We start from the raw sequence: 23297 nt of genomic DNA on the forward strand, positions 1-23297 counted from the left end.
CTGTAACTTTTTATTTTGAATATCTATTTCCCAGCATCTAATTGTATGGTACATTTTGTAAAAAAATGCCTATTTTTATATACATCAATTCTGTTTGCAACCTTTCTTCCTTGCCTTCAGCTGTTTTCAGAATTGCTCCAACTTCTTCAGTCCTTCTCTTTCACTTTTTTGTGGGAGTCATCAGAGTACACCGTCTCATGTCAAACAAGTAGAAGTGCATTGAATTTTTGGGAATCTCTTGGTTTCTTTTAGAGTCAGTCTCCATTTAGCTTTATGATTTTCCTGAAGTGTAAAAAACATAAGACGTTCTGATCTTTCTTCAGCATATTCTGCATATAGTGACCTTATTTTGTGTGTGTGTGTGTGTATATGCACAACATATATTTATCCTTTTTTGTCCACCTAGATTTATGATTCCTGTTTTCCTAATCAAATTAATGCACAATTTTAATTAGTAATTTTTCATCTTAATATACAACAGATGGTATATAATTAAAGCAAGCCTCAGAGTGCCTATATAACATATCCTGTATGCTGGACTTGAATAATGCTGTATTTCTCTAAGCTGTTAATCTTTTTTAACAGTGGACAAGAAATTCTGCAAGTTACTGTTTAATGCATTAAAGCATCCAAAGCGCATTTGAAATCTACATTCAGCTTTTTCTACTTTGAAACATGCCAAATGTAGAGAGGCATGATGAATGAAAGAAGCAACACCAGTTTCCCTAACACATTTTATGCAACATTATTCCCCCACTGAAATTAATTTTTGGCCAAAGGGTGGACAGACAGTGCAAAGTTGTTTTCAGGTGGACTTAATTTCCCTTTTCACATATATGAAAGGAAATACTAGGATGAAAGTAGAACTCTTGCTGTTTCTTGGTAAAGAACTATCTGCACAGTCCAAATAGGTGATTGAATAAAATAAATATCACATGACCACTCACCAAATGAACTTATTTGATAAAGAGTCAAGGAGAAGTAACAGGACTGGGCTCTCCTTCTTCTCCAACCATACGTCTCTTCCTCTGGTAACAGCTCTTTCCCAGTTTCATGATGTACCAACTAATAATGTTTCTCTCTCCATCCGTTCCTGTATCCTTGCCGCTTTCCATAAGCACTAGAATCCTTGCACAGCAGTTCTTTACTCTGGGACAAGGTGATAGAATGCATCTGCACTTGTTCAAATTTTCTGGCAATTTATATTGAATGATGAACATTAAAAATTGTGGGTAAGCAAATTTCTTGACTGGGGCTCCAATTATGTTGTGATTTTGTCATTCTATTACCTACCAGTACTCACTTGGCAGAACATGGAACATGTTAAAAAAAGGCAGTTGGCTGGACAAGATGCATTCTATGCAGTGATTAAGTGCAAATACTTATAATCCTTGACATTCAAAGAACTGTCAAAAGTATGGTGAGAAGGTTGAAGAAATATACTGTGCAACTACCCAAACTTCCTCATTTTCTACTTTACTGTCACTTATGGCTTTTCGAAATGCGGACTGTAGACACAGGAACTGTTACAAAATAGAGGATGCATTGTAAATGCAACTATAATGTGAAAGCAGGTAACATTTTTATTTCTGTAGGATTTGGTTTTTTTATTAACATTTGTTTTTCTGTTTATTTTTATCATGTAACATCTAAAGAGAATTAGTGTTTTCACAAATATTATGTTTCTTTGCCAGCATCTAATAAAAACATCTCCTCCTCTTGTTTTGTCACCTTCCTGCACACTACTAGGAAGAAAAAGCATAAAACAGAATTATTTATGAGATTTTATACGGATCTTTACTGAACTGCTTGTTTGTCTAAGCCTTATTTTCAGCCTTTAAGAAGAGTGACCAGAGTGGGATAGAAGGGAGTTCTTAGGATTTGAACAACCAGAAGCATAAAATACATGAAGACAGATCTTAAGGAGGACCAGAAGGATACTTTTGCAAATAAAACCTATGGAAGCCTCTGATATCATCCTGTTGAAATAAATAACACATTGTTTTAAAAAAGGAAGCGTTACTTTGTGTTTAGGCGATTAGCAGTGACACCAGAAAAACAGACTTCCATGGGCAAAGCCTGGACAGTAAAATTTCCTTCTGCCTCAAATTAATGCAAGCCAATTAGTGCTAATTTAATTGCACCTGACATGTTAGTTGCTATGGGTTGATCAAGTGCAGATATCTGAGCACAAAGCATTCATGCTACTGAAATCCATATCCTACTTAATATGACAACAAGGAGTAAAACTGAAAAAAAAAATATTTCTGTAGTATGCTCTTATTTTTTAAAATCAGCTAACAAAAACCATGAGGAGAAATTTTTTTCATTAATGTTCTGCTAGAGATAATTAGTTTTAGTAAAGACACAGGGGATTAGATCAGGTACTGTGTTTGTAATGATGATAAATGAACGTTCTGCAGTTTGTTTTTTAAAAATATTTATCTGTTTTGATAACCATCCAAGGCAAAAGCTCATTTCAATTTAAAATCCCTTCATCCCTTTGCACCAATGGTAGCAAGAATGATTTTATTTTATTTTTTCCCCTAGAAATATCAAGATATATTGCAAAGATTTCACAGGCATCATAAATAATTTTAGTCCATTACCCAGCCAGTATGCATCCTGATTAGAAAATATACTGTGGCCAAAAAATAACAGGCAGCTTGAGTTTTGCATCAATAGTGAGAATTATTTTTCTCTTGCTGTGTAGCTTTTATAGCTTTGCTGGATGCTATCACAGCATTGGCAAAATGAAGATACAAACATAGTAAAATTGCCAAGAAATGTGGTGGAAAAAAATATTTTATATTAAAGCAGTTTATATATTTTGAAAAAGTATTTTGAGCACAAAACACTTCTCAGATGTGAAGCAGAAATAGACTTCAAACCTTAAAAGATTCATTCATCGAAGCTAAGGGAAGATGTTTTTTGCTAAAAGAAATACTGACTTTTTTCCAGTAGCTGGTGTATACAGTCTAGAGTAGTTTTACCTTTTTTGCAGACTTGCCTTGAAAGTAGATTTAAATTATCCATTTTCTTCTATTGTAACTTAAATGGTGGCAATTATTGACATAGTAGTTCTACCAAGCTAATGTGTTAGAGCTGAAATGCTCTCTTAACGAAGAAATTTGAATCAATGAATAAGGAAATTTTAGATAAGGGGAGGGAGTTACTAGCTGGTAGCGATGGTAATCATAGCTTAGCACTGCCAAAATAAAAAAGAAAAGAATACATAGCGATTTTTATAAAGTATACAGATTTATCAGGTAATCACAGTCCTTTAATCACTGAATGAGAGTAGTCATTTCACTGAAAAGTAGACAACAGAATTTTCATTCTGCTGCATGAACTATTTGTGCATTACATAAGATACGGAGATACACAGGTCTACTTTTATGTTATTTACATCCTATAATTTTGGTAGTTTCAGTGGAAAAAAAAAAGTTTATCTGAACTGTTCATAAATTATGACTAGTTTCAACTAAAACCTAAACTATTTGTAAAAGGGAAGAAATTTAGTAAAGTAATATTTTATAAAAAATGCTTTTTGTTTTCATTTTTAAAAGATTACATATTTTTCCTTGCAAATACATCATACCACTCCCTATGTATGATCTCACGACCTTGTCCATGACTCGCTTGTCAAATCCATCTTTCCAGTTTACAGAGAAGGATACTATGGCTGCCAAATGCTTTAATGAAGTCCAGGTAGCTGACATCAGTTGCTCTTCTCTTGTCCACTGATACAGTTACGACATCATAAAAAGCAACAGGGCTGGTCAGAAGGATAAGCACTTGGTGAAACCATAGTGGTTTTCTCATATCACCTTCCTCTCTTCTATGTGCCTTAGCTTAGCTTCCAGGATGATGTGCTCCATGATCTTCCCCAGCACTGAAGTGAGTCGTGCAAGTCAGTAGTTCCCTGGATTGTCCTTTCTACCCCTGTTAAAGATATAGTTTGGTCTTTTTACTGAAGAAACATTGTTAACTTCTCTTACCTCTCTCATTCCTCTATTTTGTGTTTCTTTTTTTTTTAATCCTGAATAAAAATTATATTTACCGACTAGTCTTAAAATCTTACTTTATGTCTACATTTCCACCTCTTCTGACAATGTTTCATGTTTTCATCTGGATTATTCACACTGCATTTTAAACTGTCATTAACAGTGCCACTATGTTTAAGATACTGCGTGTGAGACCTTAGCAGTCAGTCCCTGGGGTAAGAGGCATAATATTCATCTGCATTAGGTAAACAACAAGCTCCATCAGGGCAATGACATAAATTTCAGTGGAACACCTAGCCAACAAAGGTATCAAATACTCCTACTTTATTAGCTTACCTAAAATGCACAGCAATTTGTCTTAGCTCAGTGATGAGGTAAAGTAATAATAGCAAGGGAAGGCTCATGGCTGTGTGAATAGATTCTCTCCTGAAAGCCTGTTTACCCAGGGTGAACTTCTGGCCTCACTGAAAGTGACAGCAGAATTCCCATCAACCTTATCTGTAACAGAGCAGAGTTTGAAAAATGTTTATTTGCTGTTGAAAGTCATGGAGCTGCATTTATCCCAGGGCAGACTCAGAGTGAGCACTTTCAACATTACATTCATTAGATTTAGAGCACTGAACTTCTGGCACTTTGTTAGGATTAAACCAAAATCATAACTGATTTTAATGAAATTTAATGAAGTTTTGCTCATTCCTATGTTAGAAAAAGGGGTGAGATAAACTAGAATAAAATGTTTTTATACTGGTACTACTTCCACATTTCAAGTGTATATATAACAAGGCATGGAAAGAATGGAACTGGAGCTGGAATTGTGTTGTTTTGATAAAAGATTTATCTTCCAGCAAACTGCATACAGTGATATGAAAACAGTGACGTCCGTACTAAATATTAAATGGGCCCATTTAAACACACACTTGGCTCATAGCTAAGGTTAGATCAAGCTTAGCCATGAAAACAGCAAATATTAAAGCAATGTTCTGAGTTCTCTGTAGTAAATTCTTGCTGCCTGTGATTGTACACTTCCATATGTAAACTGTCTGCTTTCAAAGGCAGGCTGGGAGCAGGAGAAAAGCTAAAGGTCAGTGGAAGTTGAGTAGTAATGGAAAAAATTCCACTGTAGACTGTAGACAGCCTGTGCCACCCACTTCCTCATCAAAACAAATCTTCAGCAGTGCTGATGTTTGCAGTTGGGTGACTCGAGATAACATATATGTGGATTTTATTTAGTGTCACGGAGATAAAGAGAGGGAAAAGAAACAGACATGGTTAAATAATCAGAGTATCTGTCATTGCTACATGCAGTAAAAGAATCTTCGATGGCCTGTAAGCTTTTTAGTACACAGTTTTACAAAACCCAGTGAATAGCTCTGAAGTAATGAACCAAAGATGAATCATTATGAATTTTAGTGGTGACCCACTAAGACCAGTGGTGGCCTTGATCTTAAGTATAACTTAAGATCACTCAGGTGATCAAGAGCATCTGTCATCATGCAATCTCAGAGCTATAATTCTTTAAAACAGTTTGGAGGGGGGGGGGGGGGGGGGGAGGGGGAAGGGGAGAAGGGGCGAGAAGGTGTTGAACACAGGACTAGAAATCAGAAAGTACTGTCTTCAATAAGATCTCAGAGGAACAGTCAATAATTCCTGGGTATTTCTGGGTATTTTATATTGAGTGATGCTATGTATGGTTAGTTGCTTAGTGTCTTTATAATTTAGTTTTCTACTTCTAAATTGAGAACAGCTAAAGAGAATGTTAATGTCTTTTTATCCATGTAGCATGTCTACACAATTTGTCATAAACAACTAGCACATTAAGGTTAAACACATCTGCGCTGCATGCTGAACTGGCATATTAAAAGCTTAATGCAAGATTGAGTACGCTAAATTTTCTGGACTCCCTGAGGTATTTCTTTCCTAATTTGTTTATATTGTAATATATTTGTACCTTATTATTGAGCTATTACATTTTCTATTAGTAAAACTTCAAGTTGTATTTTAAAAAGAAAAAGCCAGTACCAGTCCATTTCATAAAAAAAAACCTCTCAATATTTACATTTATTCTTCTCAAATGCCATGTATCAATCATAGACATACAGTTATCACAAAACAGCATGTATGTATGAAAACAAAACAGGAGACTGTTTCCCACTGCTGTGAAAACTTAAATAAGAAATGAAAGAGCTCATAAACCTGAATAATGATATGAACTCAGTTTTCACCTTGAGTGTCAAACTGACACTTATGGAAAGTCAAAGGCAAAATTCAGAAGACATTTAAAAAAGCCATTTTGAAAACATTAAATAACTTCTAAGTTTCATCACAGACATTGAATTGAATTACATCTAGGAAAAGGATAATGATTACTTTTTACTCTGGAAAGATATTCAGAAACAAAGTACTAAGAAAGTTAATCTCAAGTTATCCTTTTTATGATTTTTAATTTTTTATTTTAAATTACATTTGCTAATAGTTAACATTTTATATGATCTTGTACACACAGTTATAATACATGTATGATCCATGCTTACTTAAAATCATAAAATTGTAGAGTCAAAGAATGGCCTGGGTTGCAAAGGACCACAATGACCATCTAGTTTCAGCCCACCTGCTGCTATGTGCAGGGTTGCCAATCACCAGACCAGACTGCCCAGAGACACATCCAGCCTGGCCTTGAATGCCTCCAGGGACAGAGGTGCAGGACCCTATACTTGCTCATGTTGTTTCATCTCCTCCCAACACTCCAGCCTATCTAAGTCTTGCTGAATCTGGTGTGTCAGCCACTCCTGCTAGATTCATAAAACCAGCAAATGTGCATAGGGTGGACTCTATTCCCTCATCATCCAGAATCATGGATCGTGAAGTACTCATTATTCCTAGAAAACAAGGAGGCCTGTGATGAGTTGCTTGCTCCCACTGCCATGTTGGAAATGAGGGTTGTAAAAATCTGCATGGACATCCAGCATTTGGATTGTCTTTCACATCAGTATTGCCTCTGCAGAAACACACCACCCACTGCCTCAGTGTGCTCACACCCACTATTTGATCTCCATACATGTTCAGCAAGTATTGATGAATGTCAGTGGGTGCCATTTTTTCTGCAAGGAGGAATTCAATGACACACTTTTGCTTCACATGCACTTCAAAGTCAGATACCATATTTTCAGATTGCATCACTGCTATCATCTGTCACACACAACAAAATGTAATCTAAAATTCATGGGAATGTCCAGCCTCTACTGCTATACCAGCACCATTACCATCTAATGTCCTGTACCACCAAAAAGGAAAAAAAGAAAAAGAAAAAAATTATGAAGCACTACTTTCAAAACAACCCTTGTAGTAAATGTAAAACCAAATAGTGATGCATGTGTGACTATTCAGAAAATTATCAGTCTCTTATGCTGAGGGACATAATATCTTAATGAAGGCTAAAGTTTTCTAAATGTTGGCGGGGTGACTAAGAGAAAATTACAGTGCAGAATAGGACAGGTTTGTCAGATATGTTTAAATATTGAACCATATTTTGAAGATGTGCAAAGCTAAGTGCTGAGTGTTTCTAGCTTTGTGCTCAGATTGATGACTATCATCTGATAATTAGTAGGAATTATATACCATATGATAAAACCAAGGTCAAGGTGCATTATTGTTAAGCATTAATTCTGTACTTAGCATTATGAATGCAGCTGTGTTAATTTGTTCTATAAATATTACCCTTAGATAACTTTCCACAGAGCTTACTTTAGCTATCCCTTGAGATATATATTATTTGAAAAGAAATCCATCTATCAGGGAAGAAACTAAGCAATTTTTTGCCACTAATAGAGAACTTCAGTGAAATCTTTCTAGATAAGTTACTAGTGTGTTAACATCTCTGATTCCAGAGTACAGAGAGTATCAGACATTAATTTGATACCATCAATAATCGTCCTCTGATTTCTCTACTACCTGATGAAGTCACACAAAAAATGCATTCTCTATGTGAATGAGTTAAATTTGTCTTTCTGGTCAAGACTTACTCCCAGTTTTATTTACACTTTTAGAAATGTATATGTCTAGAAAGAGCACGTGCTGCAGAGTAACGGATGCACCCAGATATTATTGAACCAAAAGACTGGGCAGATGTTTTGTTTCTCAAGAGAGAACACTGCAAAGTCATTTAGGGAAAAAATATGAATGCATTAATGATAAAGGCTTTTAAAAACTTGTGAGTTTTTCTGCACCAGCTCTTAAGGCTTTCTAAGTTAATAATCCGAAAGCAATGAAGAGTAGAAATAAATGCTGTAATGCTTTATAATCTTTCTCTTAGCAGCTCGTAATTATGTTCCTTCATTGCTTCAAGTAAATTCTGAACAATTTCTATGGCTAGTACAAAGGCACCTTTTTTTTTCCCCTCACATAAAACTCCAAACTAAAGCTAATTCAATTCACTTTGAAAAGCAAAGAGCATAAAACTAAATAATTGAATGAAAAATCAGGGACTGATGAGTGATGAGTTCCTTCTTGTGTTTGCTTCAATTTTCTGGCTTGTAAATTCTTTCCTCTTTCAGTCTTGTAATTTTATTGGAGTTATTCAGGTTTGGTAATCAGGTTTTTGAATATCACTTTATATATCGATCTTCAAATCAAAATAGATTTCTAGCATGTTAGCTACTCAGTGTGATCTCTGACTAATTTTTGGATACAAGTATTTGTATAAAGCTGCCACTTAAAAAGCTAATTTGAGAGTATTAGCTCTAAATTCTGTTAGAATTTTGTATTCTCATCAGTTCAGTGCAACATAAAACTAAACCTTAACTTTGTTAATAATAAAAATTAAAAATGATCAAAATTTTGCTAATGAAGACTCGTTCTTGAGTCAGAAGTTTATCCAGAATTACAATATTCTGTTTTCCCAGAAATTTCCTTAGGGCACTCTCTTAAGAGGGAGTATATGGAGGAGGGTTGATATTATTTGATTGATATTATGGTTGATATTAGTATTGATATTATTGATATTTGGTTGATATTATAGTTAAAATATATAAGTATATAGTGAGATTTAGATGCTAGATGACTTTTGGAATATCGTGCAAGTCACTCACCCAATCTTTTTATGAGTACAAAGTACTATATATATATATATATATATTTTTTTTTTAAGTTGCATTTAAACTGCCGTATATTTACAATGGTGTCGATACACTGAATTTCCATACCATGTGATGTAGTCACTCTTTCATAGATTCATTTTGCAAATTTTCATGAGGAAAACCTAATGAATAATAATTTGTTTCAAAAGGATCCTTACAATGTTTTGACTATTTCACAGACCCCTTAAAAATAAAGCATCTTAATACTACTTTTTGCTGATATTCTTTGCTGTACATAGACATAATTTTTGAGTGTGCTTTACAAAAGTTTGTTTTTCTGATTCTGAGACATAATGCAATGGAGTACAATATTAATTAGAAACAGGGATGCTGTACTATTCCTTGGCAGAGAAAGATTCTATTTTTTTTAATATTACAATGATATCATGTTTCAGTACCAAAACTGATTATTGCTTCTCTGTTTTGATGTTTCCCCTTCCCAAGCTAGAGATGTATTTTGCTGTTGAATATCATATCGTATAGAAGCACAAAAACCTCACAGTTGGAGGGGATCGTTAAAAGTCATCTAGTCCAACTCCCATGCAATGCGCAGGGACACCTTCAGCTACATCAGGGTGCTCAGAGTCCCACCCACACTGAGTTTGAATGTCTCAGAGGATGCCCACATCTCTGGGCAACTTGTTCCAGTGATTCACTACTTTTATCATAAAAAACTTTTTTCTTGTATCCTATCTGAATCTCCCCTGCTTATGTTTGAAACTATTTTCCCTCGTCCAATCCCAACAGACTCTACTAATTATTTTGTCCCCTTCTTTCTTATAGCCCCACTTTAGATACTGAGAAGCCTCCATCTGTTCTCCCCAGAGCCTTCTTTTCTCCAGACTGAACAGCCCCAGCTCTCAGCACGTCCTCACAGGGGAGGTGTTCCATCCCTTGGATCATTTCACTGGTTTCACTCCAACAGGCCCATATCTGCCCTGTGCTGGAGTCTCCACATCTGGATGGATTACTTCAGGTGAAGTCTCACCAGTGCAGAACTGAGGCACAGGGGAGACCTTATTGCTCTCCACAACTACCTGAGAGAAGGTTGTAGTGAGGTGGAGGCTGACTTCTCCCATGTAACAGTGATAAAACAAGAGGAAATGGCCTTATGCTGTGATAGGGGAGGTTCAGATTGGATATTAGGAAACATTTATTCTCAGAAAGAGTGGTGATGCACTGGCACAGCTGCCCAGGGAGTAATAGGTGAATGGTTGGACTGGATGATCTCTTAGGTCTTTTCCAGCCTTGGTGATTCTATGATTCTTTGATTCTATGCCTGATATCTGTTTATCCAGTATATCATCACTATTTGAGAGGTTTTACTCACAATGCAGCTAAAACTCTTCAGCTGCAATTTAAACTTTAAATACAATTTTATATGACATTATTTGCTCTTTATAAATCTATTTTATCTTTTACAAGTTACTGTTTTCTTTTAGGAGACTTTTATTATTTTCTTTATTTTCTACAGTATTTTTTTACAATTGGAGGTTGCACTGTATAATTTATAATTCTATTATTTGTCATTTTAAAATCAGGCGCTGTATTATCTTCATTTAGGATGTTTGAAGCCTCATTTCTTACCTATGACCTTCAAAAACAACTATTAATATCACAGAGATCCATTTGTTTTGTGCTAGGTTCTGTGCTTATGCAGTACCAAGTCTAACCATGAAATGCACTGAAACAGTTGGGAGAGTACAAATATCAAATATCAAATCCTTTTGTGAGATTTTAATATCAATTATTTCATCATAAATTAGATTAGATTACAAAAGACATGTTTAAAACATAACATATACCTTAATGAGAGGTGAGTAGTAGGAAGGAAGCACATTACTAGCCTTAAGAAGAAAACCTGTCATAAACTGTATTAACCACTGCTTTGTGGTTGTAAGCTAGTAAAGAATATCACCTATTCCAATAATGTATATAATGCAAAACAATTTAATATGTGGCTCATGCTTTCCATTAATCTTTTTCTATTTTAACACAATAAGCTTGGCCAGTAGTTAAATAAAAAGAAATGCAAATAATCTTTTTTTTTTTTTTAATTATTTTTTTATTATTATTTTTATTTTGTAATTATTATTCTGTTTGGAAAATGGAATGAAAAGTAGAGATTATTTAACACCTGTATTGATGGGCAATTTTTTTTTGACCAGCCAGCTTTACATAGAGTTGCAATGCAGGCTCGACAGGTGCATATTTTACTCCAAAATTCCCTGGGGAATTCAGATTGGGATTTTACAGATGCTGCTGAAAGCTTTGTAACATTTGTAGCATAATAAAATTAAATGACCTTTGGTTAATTGCACTCTGTGTGGAGCACACCTGGGACTTGTAGGACGGAACCGGCTCTGCTGAGGAACTACTTTTGGTGTTACAGCATTGAATCTGGAAGGATGGGAAGCTCTTTCATGAACTCAGCAAAAGCTGTGAGGTGATTTCTGCTTCTTCCTTCAAATTCCACTGAATCTCCTGATGCTGAGTTCAGTGTTCTCAAATCTAATTGTCTGATATGATATTTAATGTCAAGTTTATTTATAGCCAAGTCATCCTGATTGAGATACAAATTGCAGAGCATCAACATGCTTTGAACATTTTGTTATATTCCCAAAGTTTTAGGTATTATGAAAACTAAATACAAAAGGCCAGACATTCTCAGGTATTGTGTTACAACGTCTGAATATAATTCGTATTGGACATTGTAATCTGAAAATATTTTAAATGTAGAAAACAATACCAACGATGTTCTTAAAGTATTGGTAAGCACTACAGAGTTAAATGCTTTTTTTCTATTTGTTTTTTATTCCTCTAAAGTAGAACAAAGAGCATCATAAAACCCCCTTCCTTTATAGCAACTTTACCAAATTCAATTAACAGAACACTGTGATTATTAAAATATATATTGTTTCCCTTTTCAGTTCTTCCTGCTCTTCTGCTCTTTTTTCTTTCTCTTTTAAAACTTATATATGAAAATTGCATTCATTATTTTTAATAATATGTATAATACATTATAAATAAATATATATTATTAATTCTTACCCACCAAACAACTTGTATTAGTTTTATAAGATATGATATCTGGTATTTCTGTTGTCCTTATCTTTTTTATCAGTTATTAGCTCCCAGAAGAGATAGTCGAAAGAGGATGCCTGGTCCAGACTGGTTTAAAATTGATGACTTAGGGCTAAAAAAGCACTTTCAGTGACAAAGGAGCCATATGGTGCCTGAGTGGGGATACACACTGCATGCATTTAACAACAGGTTTTTTTGCACACACAATTCAATGTGTTTATTGCCTTCATAATCACTATAAGAGCTTTCTCACAAGCTGTGTTAAACACTAATGTTTTCTGAATAGATGCCATGGCCAGAGGATAGTGTTGGGGTCACCAAGCCCTTCTGTTATACTTGTAGTCTGATCTAGATATACGGATAAAAACAAAATCAATAAAATCAACTTTGCGTTTCAGTAGGGTATCCATATCTTTGGTCTGGTGACATAAGTCTGTTGGTTTGGGAAGACCCATAACTGCCTTGGAACACCACCCCTGAGATCTTCCTTTGCTCATGATATGATTCCTCAGAACAGAATCTTGTTTGTAGATGCAGAACTCGGACAAGTCAGTAGTAATGCAGAGAGGTTCAAACAGCTTCAATTCAGTATGAATTTTTCAGATGGCGTGGTTCTTACCTCCCTGGCACTATCTGTATGATTAATTTCATAAAAAAAAAAGTGAGGCAACTAATCTAGATAATAAGTTTCTGAGACGGGGGAAATATATCTCATCTTTTTTGTATTCACCTTCCCTTTTCAATGGGTGTTTGCTTTCTGTAGTTCTCAGTAATCAATCAGAAAGCTCTTGGTGTTTAGAGTAGAAAAGAAAACAAAATACAAAACCACAAAGCCACAAAGACCTCAGACAACTGAAGCACAGACTCCTGATTTTTGGCTGGTTCAGACATCTCTTTAGGCAAGGAAGTTGTGCCAGAATGAACAACATATAAATTAGTCATGTCAGAAGTTTTTTAGTCAAAAGTAATTTTGAAAACATAATCTAACAAATCAGATCTTCAAACTTAATTTGCAATTATATGTCTCTCTCAAGCAGAAAGCTCCACACTCATTATTTGCCAGATTCCAGGAGTCAGTATAGGTGCAATTTGGCCTAAAAAGCTGTTGGCTGGCAAACTGAGCAAGAAAGTAAACAAATATGCTGGTCTTGGCTTTGGGAGTTATAGGCACATTTTAAATAGAATTGCCTCTAAACACAGCTGCGAAACTGAATCTCTGATGTAATAAAGCTGTCTGGTTTATGGCAGACATACATCAGCGCTGCTCTGATGGCTCAATCCGTTAGAATCACAGAATGACAGTAACTTCTTTGTGTATTACAAATAAATCATTTCTATCACTCAGCATGTTTAGATAAATCATAAATCATCCGTGTGAGTTTTGCTCGAGAAGTATAAAGCTCTTTGAGTTCAAGAGAATTTAGAATTAACTGAGAAAAAATGTGAAGACCTTATCTATTTCCTCCATCAACATATTTATTTCACTTGAGGGACTTCAATAACTACATGCATTTAGAAAATTAAAGTCAGAAAACTAACACTTTAATAATCTTTTCCTCCTACATCCATACTCATCAGCAAACCAGTGAACTGTAAGAGACTTTTAAAAGGAGAAAAATAATTTAAAAAGTTTGTGCGAGACCCATTTACTGCTCGTTGAATCCAAACAACCTTACTCTAGGATGGAGTTCAAAACATGATGAATTTGCAAGGCAAGAGTTCATTTGCATTTATATTTTTTCAGATATAAAAGTGGGGAATCATTTTACTTCTGTTTGCCAGTGCAGTTTAGTTCATTTAAATTGTTGCATCCATAGTTATTCTCTGAAACTGTCAAAACAGATTTGACAGATGTACTTTTGAGGGCAAAACTTCACCTGTATCCACAGCTCTTGCTTATTCCCTGTTGATATATCTTTCACTATTGATATGTCACTTTCCATGTGGTAAAGACAGGACAGGAGGTCAAATACATGATACATGCAAATATAGAAATGCAATTATATGTACATACACAGTTTTCTGTCAACTTGCTGACAAGAATGGGGGAGAGGAGACTTGTCAATAGAAATTTAACAACTTATGCATAATCAAAGAAATCTATGGTTTTTATTTGATCATTTGGGCACTCTGAAGCTCCCTGTATGCCATAAAAACAGAGTCTAAACTAGATGAGTTGACTTCAAAGACTCCTCTCAGTTATCTCAACACATTTGAGGTGGCCAGCAGGGACAAGGAAGTGACTGTCCCTCTCTGCTCTGCCCTTCTGAGTCTCCATCTGAAGAACTGTGTATAGGTCTTGGACCCCCAGAACAGGAAAGGTGTGGAGCTGTTGGAGAGGGTCCAGAAGAGGGCCACAAAGATGACCAGATGGCTGGAGCACCTCTCCTATGAAGAAAGGTTGAGGGAGCTGGGCTTGTTCAGCCTGAGAGAGGCTGTTAGACCTCATTGCCGCCTTTCTGAAATTAAGAGGGTAATCAACTTTTTACTTGGGTTGACAGTGATAGGACAAGGGGTAATGGTTTTGAGCTCAAGGAGGGAAGGTTTGGATTGGATGTCAGGGGGAAGTTATTTGCAGAGAGAATGGTGAAGTGCTGGAACAGGCTGCCCAGAGAGGCTTCATCCCTGGAGGTATTCAAGACAGGGTTGGATGGGGCCCTGGACAACCTGCTCTAGTATCAGATCTGGAGGCTGGTGGCCCCTGCCTGCAGCAGGGGAGCTGGAACTCAATGATCCTTAAAGTCCTTTCCAACCCAAGACATTCTATGATTTACTGCTTCAATAAATCAGATCATATTTTGGGATACCTCTGATTTTTATTTTTTTTCTTAAAAACACAGCTATGCCAATTAGGTGATATGTTTATATGATGTGAATTACTTAGACTGCTAGTAATGTAACAAATGACTAAGTTAAAGGTACAAAAATACCAAATGAGGAATTTTATTTCAGAAGTCAGGACTGTGTTATGAATCAGTGTATGCTGCAAGGCTATTCCTTTCATTACTGTTTTCAGTCAAAATGATGTGGGGTCTCAATCTTTAGTTTCGTGCAAAGTAGCAGGTCAGCCTGGTCACAAGTTTAAATAGCCAAAGCTTCCATTCTAGCTGAGAAAGCCAGAAAAGTGTTGAAAGTTGTTGTATCCAAGTGGAACTTTCAGCTGGGTAAGTGTGGCTGGTTTCCAGATTCATTTCAATTTGCTTCTCAGAGAGTCTGGGATGAAAATGGAGAATTAGTTTGTGTTGTCAGCGTGTTCTGACTTGGACAGGCATGGAAAACTGGTTTAATCAGTTAAAACCAGACTAGAGCCCTCAAAAATTCTTGCTACAATCCTGTCATGATTCCAGTTTCAAATGAGCTCCTGTTCCCCCAAAAATATAATTAGTTTGAGGAGAACCAAATTCTCTGGAGGTTTACTGAGTGGTAAGCAAAATAAAACTCAGTCGTTACCTCCCCTTACAGTTGCAGTATATTAGTCATCCCTGATTACTGAAAAAGTAGATTGTATTTATTTCTTTGTATTTATCTTGAATTATTCAATGCTGGAACACCCTGGTGGGCACCTGGGATGCACAAATTCCAGGTAGCAGCCAGGAAAAGTGGAGAAGGATAAATTCTAACTTCAAGTGAGAGTAGCAGTATTTTACTGATATGCATTGGTCAGGACTGGCATCGCTACAGCAGCTGCTCTGGAAAGAACATTGATTATCTTCTGTTAAATAACTCAATTGCTACTTTCTAGGCACGCTTTTGGAGAAGTGGCTGTAGTGCCATCTGCTGTCCGACCAATGGTCAAAATATTTCCCAGGAGGTTTTACTCCTGTGTTAAGGTTATGCTACTGCAATGTATGTGACTGAAGTTCATCGGGAAATCTGTGGTGGTGTAATTTAAAAGCTGAAGGAATTAAGAAAAGTAGAAAGTGCTTTGTTGTTTGTTTCTTTTTCTGTAATTACTTCAGAGTTTAATTTGAAAATCACAACAAGACCCTGGAGCTAAGAATCACATAGAATACATCTACTACAATGAGCCTGCCCATTTTGTGCCCTTCTTGATTATCTGCGTTTCTGAGCTTCTTCCAATTGAGTTCTACTTTTTAGAATATAAAATAAGTAAATCAAAGTAGCCTTGGAGAACTATGGAAAAAATCTAGACAGAAGAAGGAATCTTCAGTATAGGAACACTGAAAAAAGAGAAATGAGAAATTTATGAGAGGCTACAAATATAAAATTGAACCAACGCCATTTCATTAGCAGAAAGAAATATGAAAATGCTTGCAAATAATATACTGATGAATATTTTTACTCCTTAGATTAAGACAAACCCAAAAGATAGTTTTGGCCCATGAAACTAAGCAACAAACTTTTGGTCCAAGATTCACACTTATTTTAGAACAGAAAGTAAACTGGGGACAGAATCACAGAATGACCCGGGTTGGAAGGGACCTCAAGGATCATGTAGTTCCAACCCCCCTGCCTAGCAGGGCCACCAAACATACACATTTACTAGATCAGGTTGCCCAGGGCCCCATCCAACCTGGTCTTGAACACCTCCAAGGACGGGGCATCCACAACCTCCCTGGGCAGCCTGTTCCAGGGCCTAACCACTCTCCTAGTAAAGAACTTCCCCCTAACATCCAACCTAAAGCTTCCCTCTTTTAATTTAAAACCATTTCCCCATGTCCTGCTATTGTCAGCCCTTTCGAAGAGTTTGCTCCCCTTCTGAAAGTAAATTCCCTTCAGGTATTGAAAGGCTGCAATGAGGTCACCCCGCAGCCTTCTCTTCTCCAGGCTGAAAAGGGTCGTGCTGTGTTGTGTTGTGTTGTATGTTCCCGGTGGGCCGCTGTGCCCCTCCAGCTCGACTTGTTCTGGACCCCCACCGTTCATGGGGATGCCACCCGCTGCCACAGCGCGGCCAGGGATGTGCAGAAGGCGCCAGAATGGCCCGCACAGCTGTGAGGCCGGCACGATGCTGGAGATCCAGTTGAACGATGGCGGCATGGAGGGGTACCCGGGCGACGACTATTGCTCGAGGATGCAATGTTATGTGATGATGTGACGGCGGTATCGGCACAGCGGTATCCGCATCGCAGGCCACGCTCCTGGCCACGCTCCATTCGCTCCATCAGCTCCTCCCCAGGCCGGGTGTGGCCGCCGGGGAACAGCAGAGTAAGGAGGAAGTATCAGGTTCAGCCCTGGATGGATGTCGTTCTGTGCCCACAGAGGTGCTTTGTGCCCTCGATGCTGAAGCAGCACCCAGAGCTGGCAGTGAGTGCAGGCCCTGAACTCTGAGCCATAGGGAAATCAGAACAGAATGCAGTCAGTGCTGACTGTCGCCACTTTGACTCGGCTTTAAGACTCAGTGCAGTCTCAGAAATGCCCCCAGAGTAACAACGAAAAGAAGCAGGGCTGGAAAGGAAAAGGGTTGATTTTAATTTCTGTTGTTGTTTTAAACCATACAATCAGGCGATGCTGTTACGCCGTCATGTCGGACAGGTCAGAAGGAGCTCATCTACATCCTCATCATCCACATCAGTCTGCGTGGCTTCCCTGGAGCAGTCCCAGACTTGTGGGAAGGAAGAGAACAATCTACGTGACATTTCTGAGATGTGCTTTCAGCTCTGAGTTCTGTAGTTTACCCTCCCGCCCCTCACACCCACATAGGGATGGTGATTTGATTAAACTGCGGCTGTCTTTTGAGTTAAGGAAACCAGCAGGTGCCTTTTTCATGGTGCGGATTTATCTGTTCAGGTAGAGCAGTTTGAGTCTGGCAAACAGGGGCTGGGCCTTGTAGCAGAAACACATTGCCACCCTCACTGCTTTGACTGTAAACATGTTAAGAAATCATCCTCTGCAAAATCCTGCTTGCTGGCTGAGGTACTTTTCCCCACGAGGAACTCAGCAGAGGTTTTGACAAAGCAGTTTCAATTATCTCAGATGACCTCTTCCTTTGTTGCATTACGCCATGACACATCTCAAACACCCCATTTTCCCCCAGTGTGAAAGAACTTCTGTCTGATGGAAAAAGGGCATTAATGAAGAGCAAGTTGTGGTCATCACCTGCTTGGAAGCTTTATGACTTCGACGCAGACCTAGGTGTATTCGGCGGTACCGAAGCAAGAGTCTCCTAGGAAGAAACAAGACAAAGTATGAAGCACGGGTCAGAGTTTCCACAAGTACCTTGTGAGACATCTGCTGCCTTCCAGGGAAACAGAAGAGCTGTAGAACACTTGGAATTTCTGCCTTTTCATCAAGAGCAATGTAAACCTTCCATATCCACTACTGCTTTTGCCACTGCTCTTACCATGGGTAGTTTTTTAGCTGGGGGCTCATCTGTGTCCTCAGCAGCAGATGGATGAATCTCTGCTGCTTTTCGTTTCTGTCTCCGCGTTGGGGGGAAGGTGGTTTTCCAGTCAATGGGCCTCACGGAGAACCTGCGCCCACCTACAGTTAAAGGAAGAGAGAGCTGGTACTGTCTTGCTGTGCCTCAAGAGAGATCCACGTTCTCTTATCAATCCCACCACCCTTCCACAAAGTTAAATACATTTGACCAGTGGAATTACATTGCCCTGTCCGGGATTCTCAGCCACGTTTTGCACACAGTCATCTCTGTCTACCAACAACGCATAAAAAGGAACAAAGAAACCCAATAGCTGCACTCAGTAGTAATCCAGGGCAAGGAAAAGTCTGATACAGAGCAATGCAAAGTGGCAGCACTGCTTTTCTGAGGCACCGTAACGAGCTCCTCATGCTTACCCTTCACTTTTTTCTTGCAGGGCAATTCCCCCGCTTTTCCCTTCTCCTCCTCCGACCGTTTGCGTTTCCGTCCAGATGGGCCATGGGAGGAAGCTGGGATGTCAACTGCAGAGAAGAGTCCCATGAAAGAACAGTCAGATCTCAGTAGAAAAACAGTGCATCAAACCCAGGAGCCTGTTGAGTATCTGTACCTCTCTCTGGTGCCTTGTCATCCTCTGCCTGGTTCCCCAGACTTGCTGCAAGGCCGCTCTTTGGAGGAAGGCCACTTGTGTCAGCTTCTGGCAGAAAGGAAACAAGAAATAATTGACGAGCGTCTCTTTGGAGGCAGGTTTCAGCACAGTCAACCACAAGCTTCACGTTTTCAAGCACTGTTTGTTACATTTGCCTTCCGCTGCCCAAATGCTGTGCAGTCAGCACGGACCTGCAGTGCATCTTCCTCACTCCAGAAAAAACCCAGCGCTGCTCTGACAGCCAAAGAACAGACTGATATTTCACTATCACAACTCTCCCCCGCCTCCCCATTGAATGGTGATGTGCATCCCGCACCCGCTCAGAACTGACATTCAGAATTGAGCCCTTCATGCTTCACGCCATCGGACACTCACTGTGGCTCAGTGGTGCGGTTGGTCCATTCCCACCGCGTTCCTTCAGGTGACAAAAGGCGCAGTGTGGTTTCTGGCAGCCTCCGGGCTGGTTCTCCCAGAAGCAGGGAATCAAACTGCGCTGCTTCTGGAGAGAGAAGGAAAGGAAGGGTCATGGAAACAGGCACATCAGGTCTGCAGGGAGATGCTGCACTCCAACAGCCATCAGAAACCATTGTGTGGAGCCTTAGCTCTGTACCCTCATTTCTTGCCCCTCCTTTCACTACTCCAAGTAGCCAGAACGAACTGCTCTGAAGAAATCCAGGACAGAGAAGGCCTGATAGGGCACAACCGAGCCCTGCTGGCAGGAGGGCAGTGCAGCTCTCTCCTACCACCCAGCTCCAGCAGCTTTAGGAGGCTGAGCAATGCGAGCTTTTTGCATCTGGGGAGAAAATGCCTTTGGCTCCTAATGCAAACATCTCCCGCTGTGATATACCTAAGGCACTGAATCCTATGCCTTCTTTACCTCCTCCCAGTCCCCTCTAGAAACAGAAACCAGTAAGATTTTCACAGCAAATGTATCCAGCCTGCAGAAGTGCATTCAGCCCAACCACAGCCATGAAAAGTGGTGGTGTAGACTAAGCCGGAGAGCACATCTTTAGGCAAACACTCACATCAATCCTCATGTGTCGGAACTTGCAGTTACTCCTTGAGCAGCTGCCCTCCATCCACAGTCTGCAGACTTGTTCACTCCCCAGAGCTGCTTCACAATGGCGGAAGGGACAGCTGTCTCCCTGCAAGCACAAGGAAACCACAGGAAAATAAGAGCACGGCCTGAAACGTACGTGTCCACGCCATTATCCCAGGCTGTTAGCAGCGCTATGAGGGTAACATCACCTGCAGGTCTCCCCTGCTCCACCCCTTTCTCTTCAACACGAGGAAATGGAAGAAAACCCAGGCAGAAGAAAGTCAACTGTACCTTAGTGCAGGTGGAGTAGAAGTAGAAGTAGCAGTCGCCTCTTTGCTGAGACATGGGGAAATTCTTAGAGCACGTCTGGGTTCTCTCCAGAGGAATTCCCTGCTCTTGCAAAGAGACGGTTGTGCTCGGACTGCTTGGATCCCCAAAGTGTCCTCTCGGACCGGAACCCTACAGGAAGTGCCTACAAGGGAAGAATCATGAGGAATAAGCATTTTCCCAGCTTTCTTTTTATGCAGTTTGGGCTCAAGAGCAGGGCAATGCCTTGGAAGCAGCTGGTTGCAAGAACTGTGCCAGCTCTGGATCCAACGTGTGTCTAAGTGGCACGACTTCCCCAGCAAGTGCTGTGCTCCATCCCATCAGCAGTTATATACCTTGCAGCACACATTTTGTGTTCCTGCCATGAGAAGGACTCCATCATCTACCCTTGCTGCAGCTGCAGTGCATGCACTGCTACCACTCACACGTTTGAGAAACCTCCAGTTCTGGCTTACCCGGGCACAGCTGCAGTTCTCCTCCCTTTCAGCTAAGAAACCAGCGCAATGGCTGGGCAACACCGTCAGCGAGAGCTCGCAGCACCAGCAGCCACCACCACCGTCACTGCCAGCCGGGACGAGGGCCGACACAGCGTGTCCACACTCTGCGCAGCACTCACGGCTCTGGCACTCACTGGTGGCAGCCGCTGCCCCAGGAAGCGCTTGTGAGGTCACCGTGCTTGTGATGTCACTGCACAGCCCAAGGCCCAGCTCAGCACCTGGATCTCACCAGGACTTCAGGGGGTTCTGTTAAAAATGGGCTGGATCCTTGGGTCAATAAAGCACAGGTTGCACTCCATGAAGTCTGTGCTCTCCTTCCCTTCTAATGTCTGAAATGAAGGCCGTGGCCCTGCAGCAGTTTTGCAGGGCTGTAGCAGCAATGCTCAATCACGGCTTGAAGCAGAGATTGAGCACCTGATGGGATGGCAGGCCAAGCCAGGGCAGCTCAGGCGCATGCAAACCCTTCCCAGACGTCATTGACGTGTTGGCAGTGCAGGCTTGGGTGTCTGACTGGAGATCCCTACCTGCCTGATCCCTTCCAATGATCAGCAGCTTTTTTCCCTCCTTTCTGTGCCCACAGCTACTGCACTTGGGCTTATCCTCACCTGCTGCAGCCCAGGACTTTGATACCCCGTTATTATAATAGAAAGCACAGCAGTGCTTTCTATTGCACTCTAGGATCACACAGGGCAGTAATGGCAGTTCATCAGCCTCACCAAATCATGTGACAGAATCTCACAAAGAATCAATTTCCCCTGGAAACAGCCACTGGGAAGGGCCTCCATTGAGCTGGGAGCTCCTCCCCAGCCCAGGTGTTCTGCTCAAACTCCTTCCAGCAGCTGTCCAGCACCAAACCCAGCTCACCTTATTGGCCGGGTCACTCCGGGCTGTGCCCAGCTCACACACACGCCGCAGCAGTGCTTGCAGTGGGCTCCCAAAGAATGATCCCTAACGAGGAATGCTCACAGCTCAGTCTCTGTGTGCAGCACGCTCACCAGAGCACCAGCTCTGCTCGCCAGGTGGGGGCCAAACCCTCCTAGCCCAGCAATGACAGTGACCTCACACAGACCCACATCACTGCTGCTCTTTCATCACAAACACAGGCAGCCAACACCTCCTAGATCCAATTCTAAGAGACCAACACGAGGGTCACCCAGTAGGGTTATCTGAAGTAAAGTATCGGAGAATTGAGGTGACTCTTGTCACAACACTGGGAATGGGGGCCAAACCTTCAGGCCAGGTTTCTCACAGTTAAGATTTCTCAGAGGGAGGTTTGCATTCACAGATAAGCCCATGAGCTCCTCTGCATGATGCTCGGAGTGGAGCTCTTTCATGATTTATCAGTGCTCCATTCCATAACTAAGTACATCTCTGATGAAATAATAATGTTTCACGGTCACTTCTTCCTTTCTGTGAGACAAGCATGAAAGGTGTCTTTTTTAAGTTGTCGTGCACCGAATCTACAGCATGCTAGCAATATAGCTAGGTATAATGACATCACATAGAATAGAGTGTTTGTAAGGCTTAAGGCCATTAATCATGGGTGAGATGTGATATTCCCACTGCAATTATGCTTTTAGGGCAGGTTTAAGTGCCTTCCGCTTTGTGTAACGTGGAGTCTGTAGGATGACAATAATGACTGTGGAATCACACTCACCTTTGAGCTCTAACTCATATCCATGTCAGGAGCCTTCCCAAAGATCAGCCCCTGGCTTGCCTGCCCTGCTAGGCCCAGCTCAGTGCAGGACAGGAGATGGAATTCTTCTGTTCCTGTGCTCAGATTCCACAGCCTAAGATCAGCTGCAGCTGAGATCTCACAGAGCACTCTGAGGTTTCTCTGCAGCAGGTTTCTGCTGCTGTTACACAGCATGGAGTAGCTGGGACCCCCCCCAGCACCGATAACTCCATTGTGCTCAGGAAGTGCCGATGCGCTGAAGTCAAAGTGTGCCACGTGGGTCTCACACAGATCGAATGCAGGCTGCAGATCTGCTGGCAGCCCTCAGGAGCTCCGCTGCCCTAATCTTGCTCTTGCACTCCTTCCCTTTGTGCTCTAGTGGCCTTTAATAACACCATGACACCTGACAGCCTCCTCCTGACTGTAAGCTGTCATTTTATGCAGCCGTTTGGCTGATCTCTTCCTTTTACCACCCAAACTGAAGATGTTTCCCTGCAGTGAATGAGCGATGAGGTTCTTTTAGCCTCTCCTTGGACAACTTCCTTTATTGTTT

The 23297-nt window shown here is 40.3% G+C and overlaps 1 long non-coding RNA gene across 1 annotated transcript; it reads right to left on the bottom strand.

Moving 5' to 3' along the window:
- Positions 1 to 17682: 17682 nt before the first annotated feature.
- LOC146761572 (uncharacterized) lies at positions 17683 to 18642 on the bottom strand. The gene is made up of 3 exons (XR_014945005.1): positions 18525 to 18642; positions 18281 to 18347; positions 17683 to 17786 (listed from the first exon to the last, which is right to left on the bottom strand). It is a non-coding gene; the product is annotated as an uncharacterized LOC146761572 (long non-coding RNA).
- Positions 18643 to 23297: the final 4655 nt, after the last annotated feature.

Source organism: Coturnix japonica, chromosome 3 (assembly GCF_054131305.1).
Source record: "Coturnix japonica strain WE chromosome 3, WE-NBRP24, whole genome shotgun sequence".
Taxonomy (NCBI): Eukaryota; Metazoa; Chordata; class Aves; order Galliformes; family Phasianidae; genus Coturnix; species Coturnix japonica.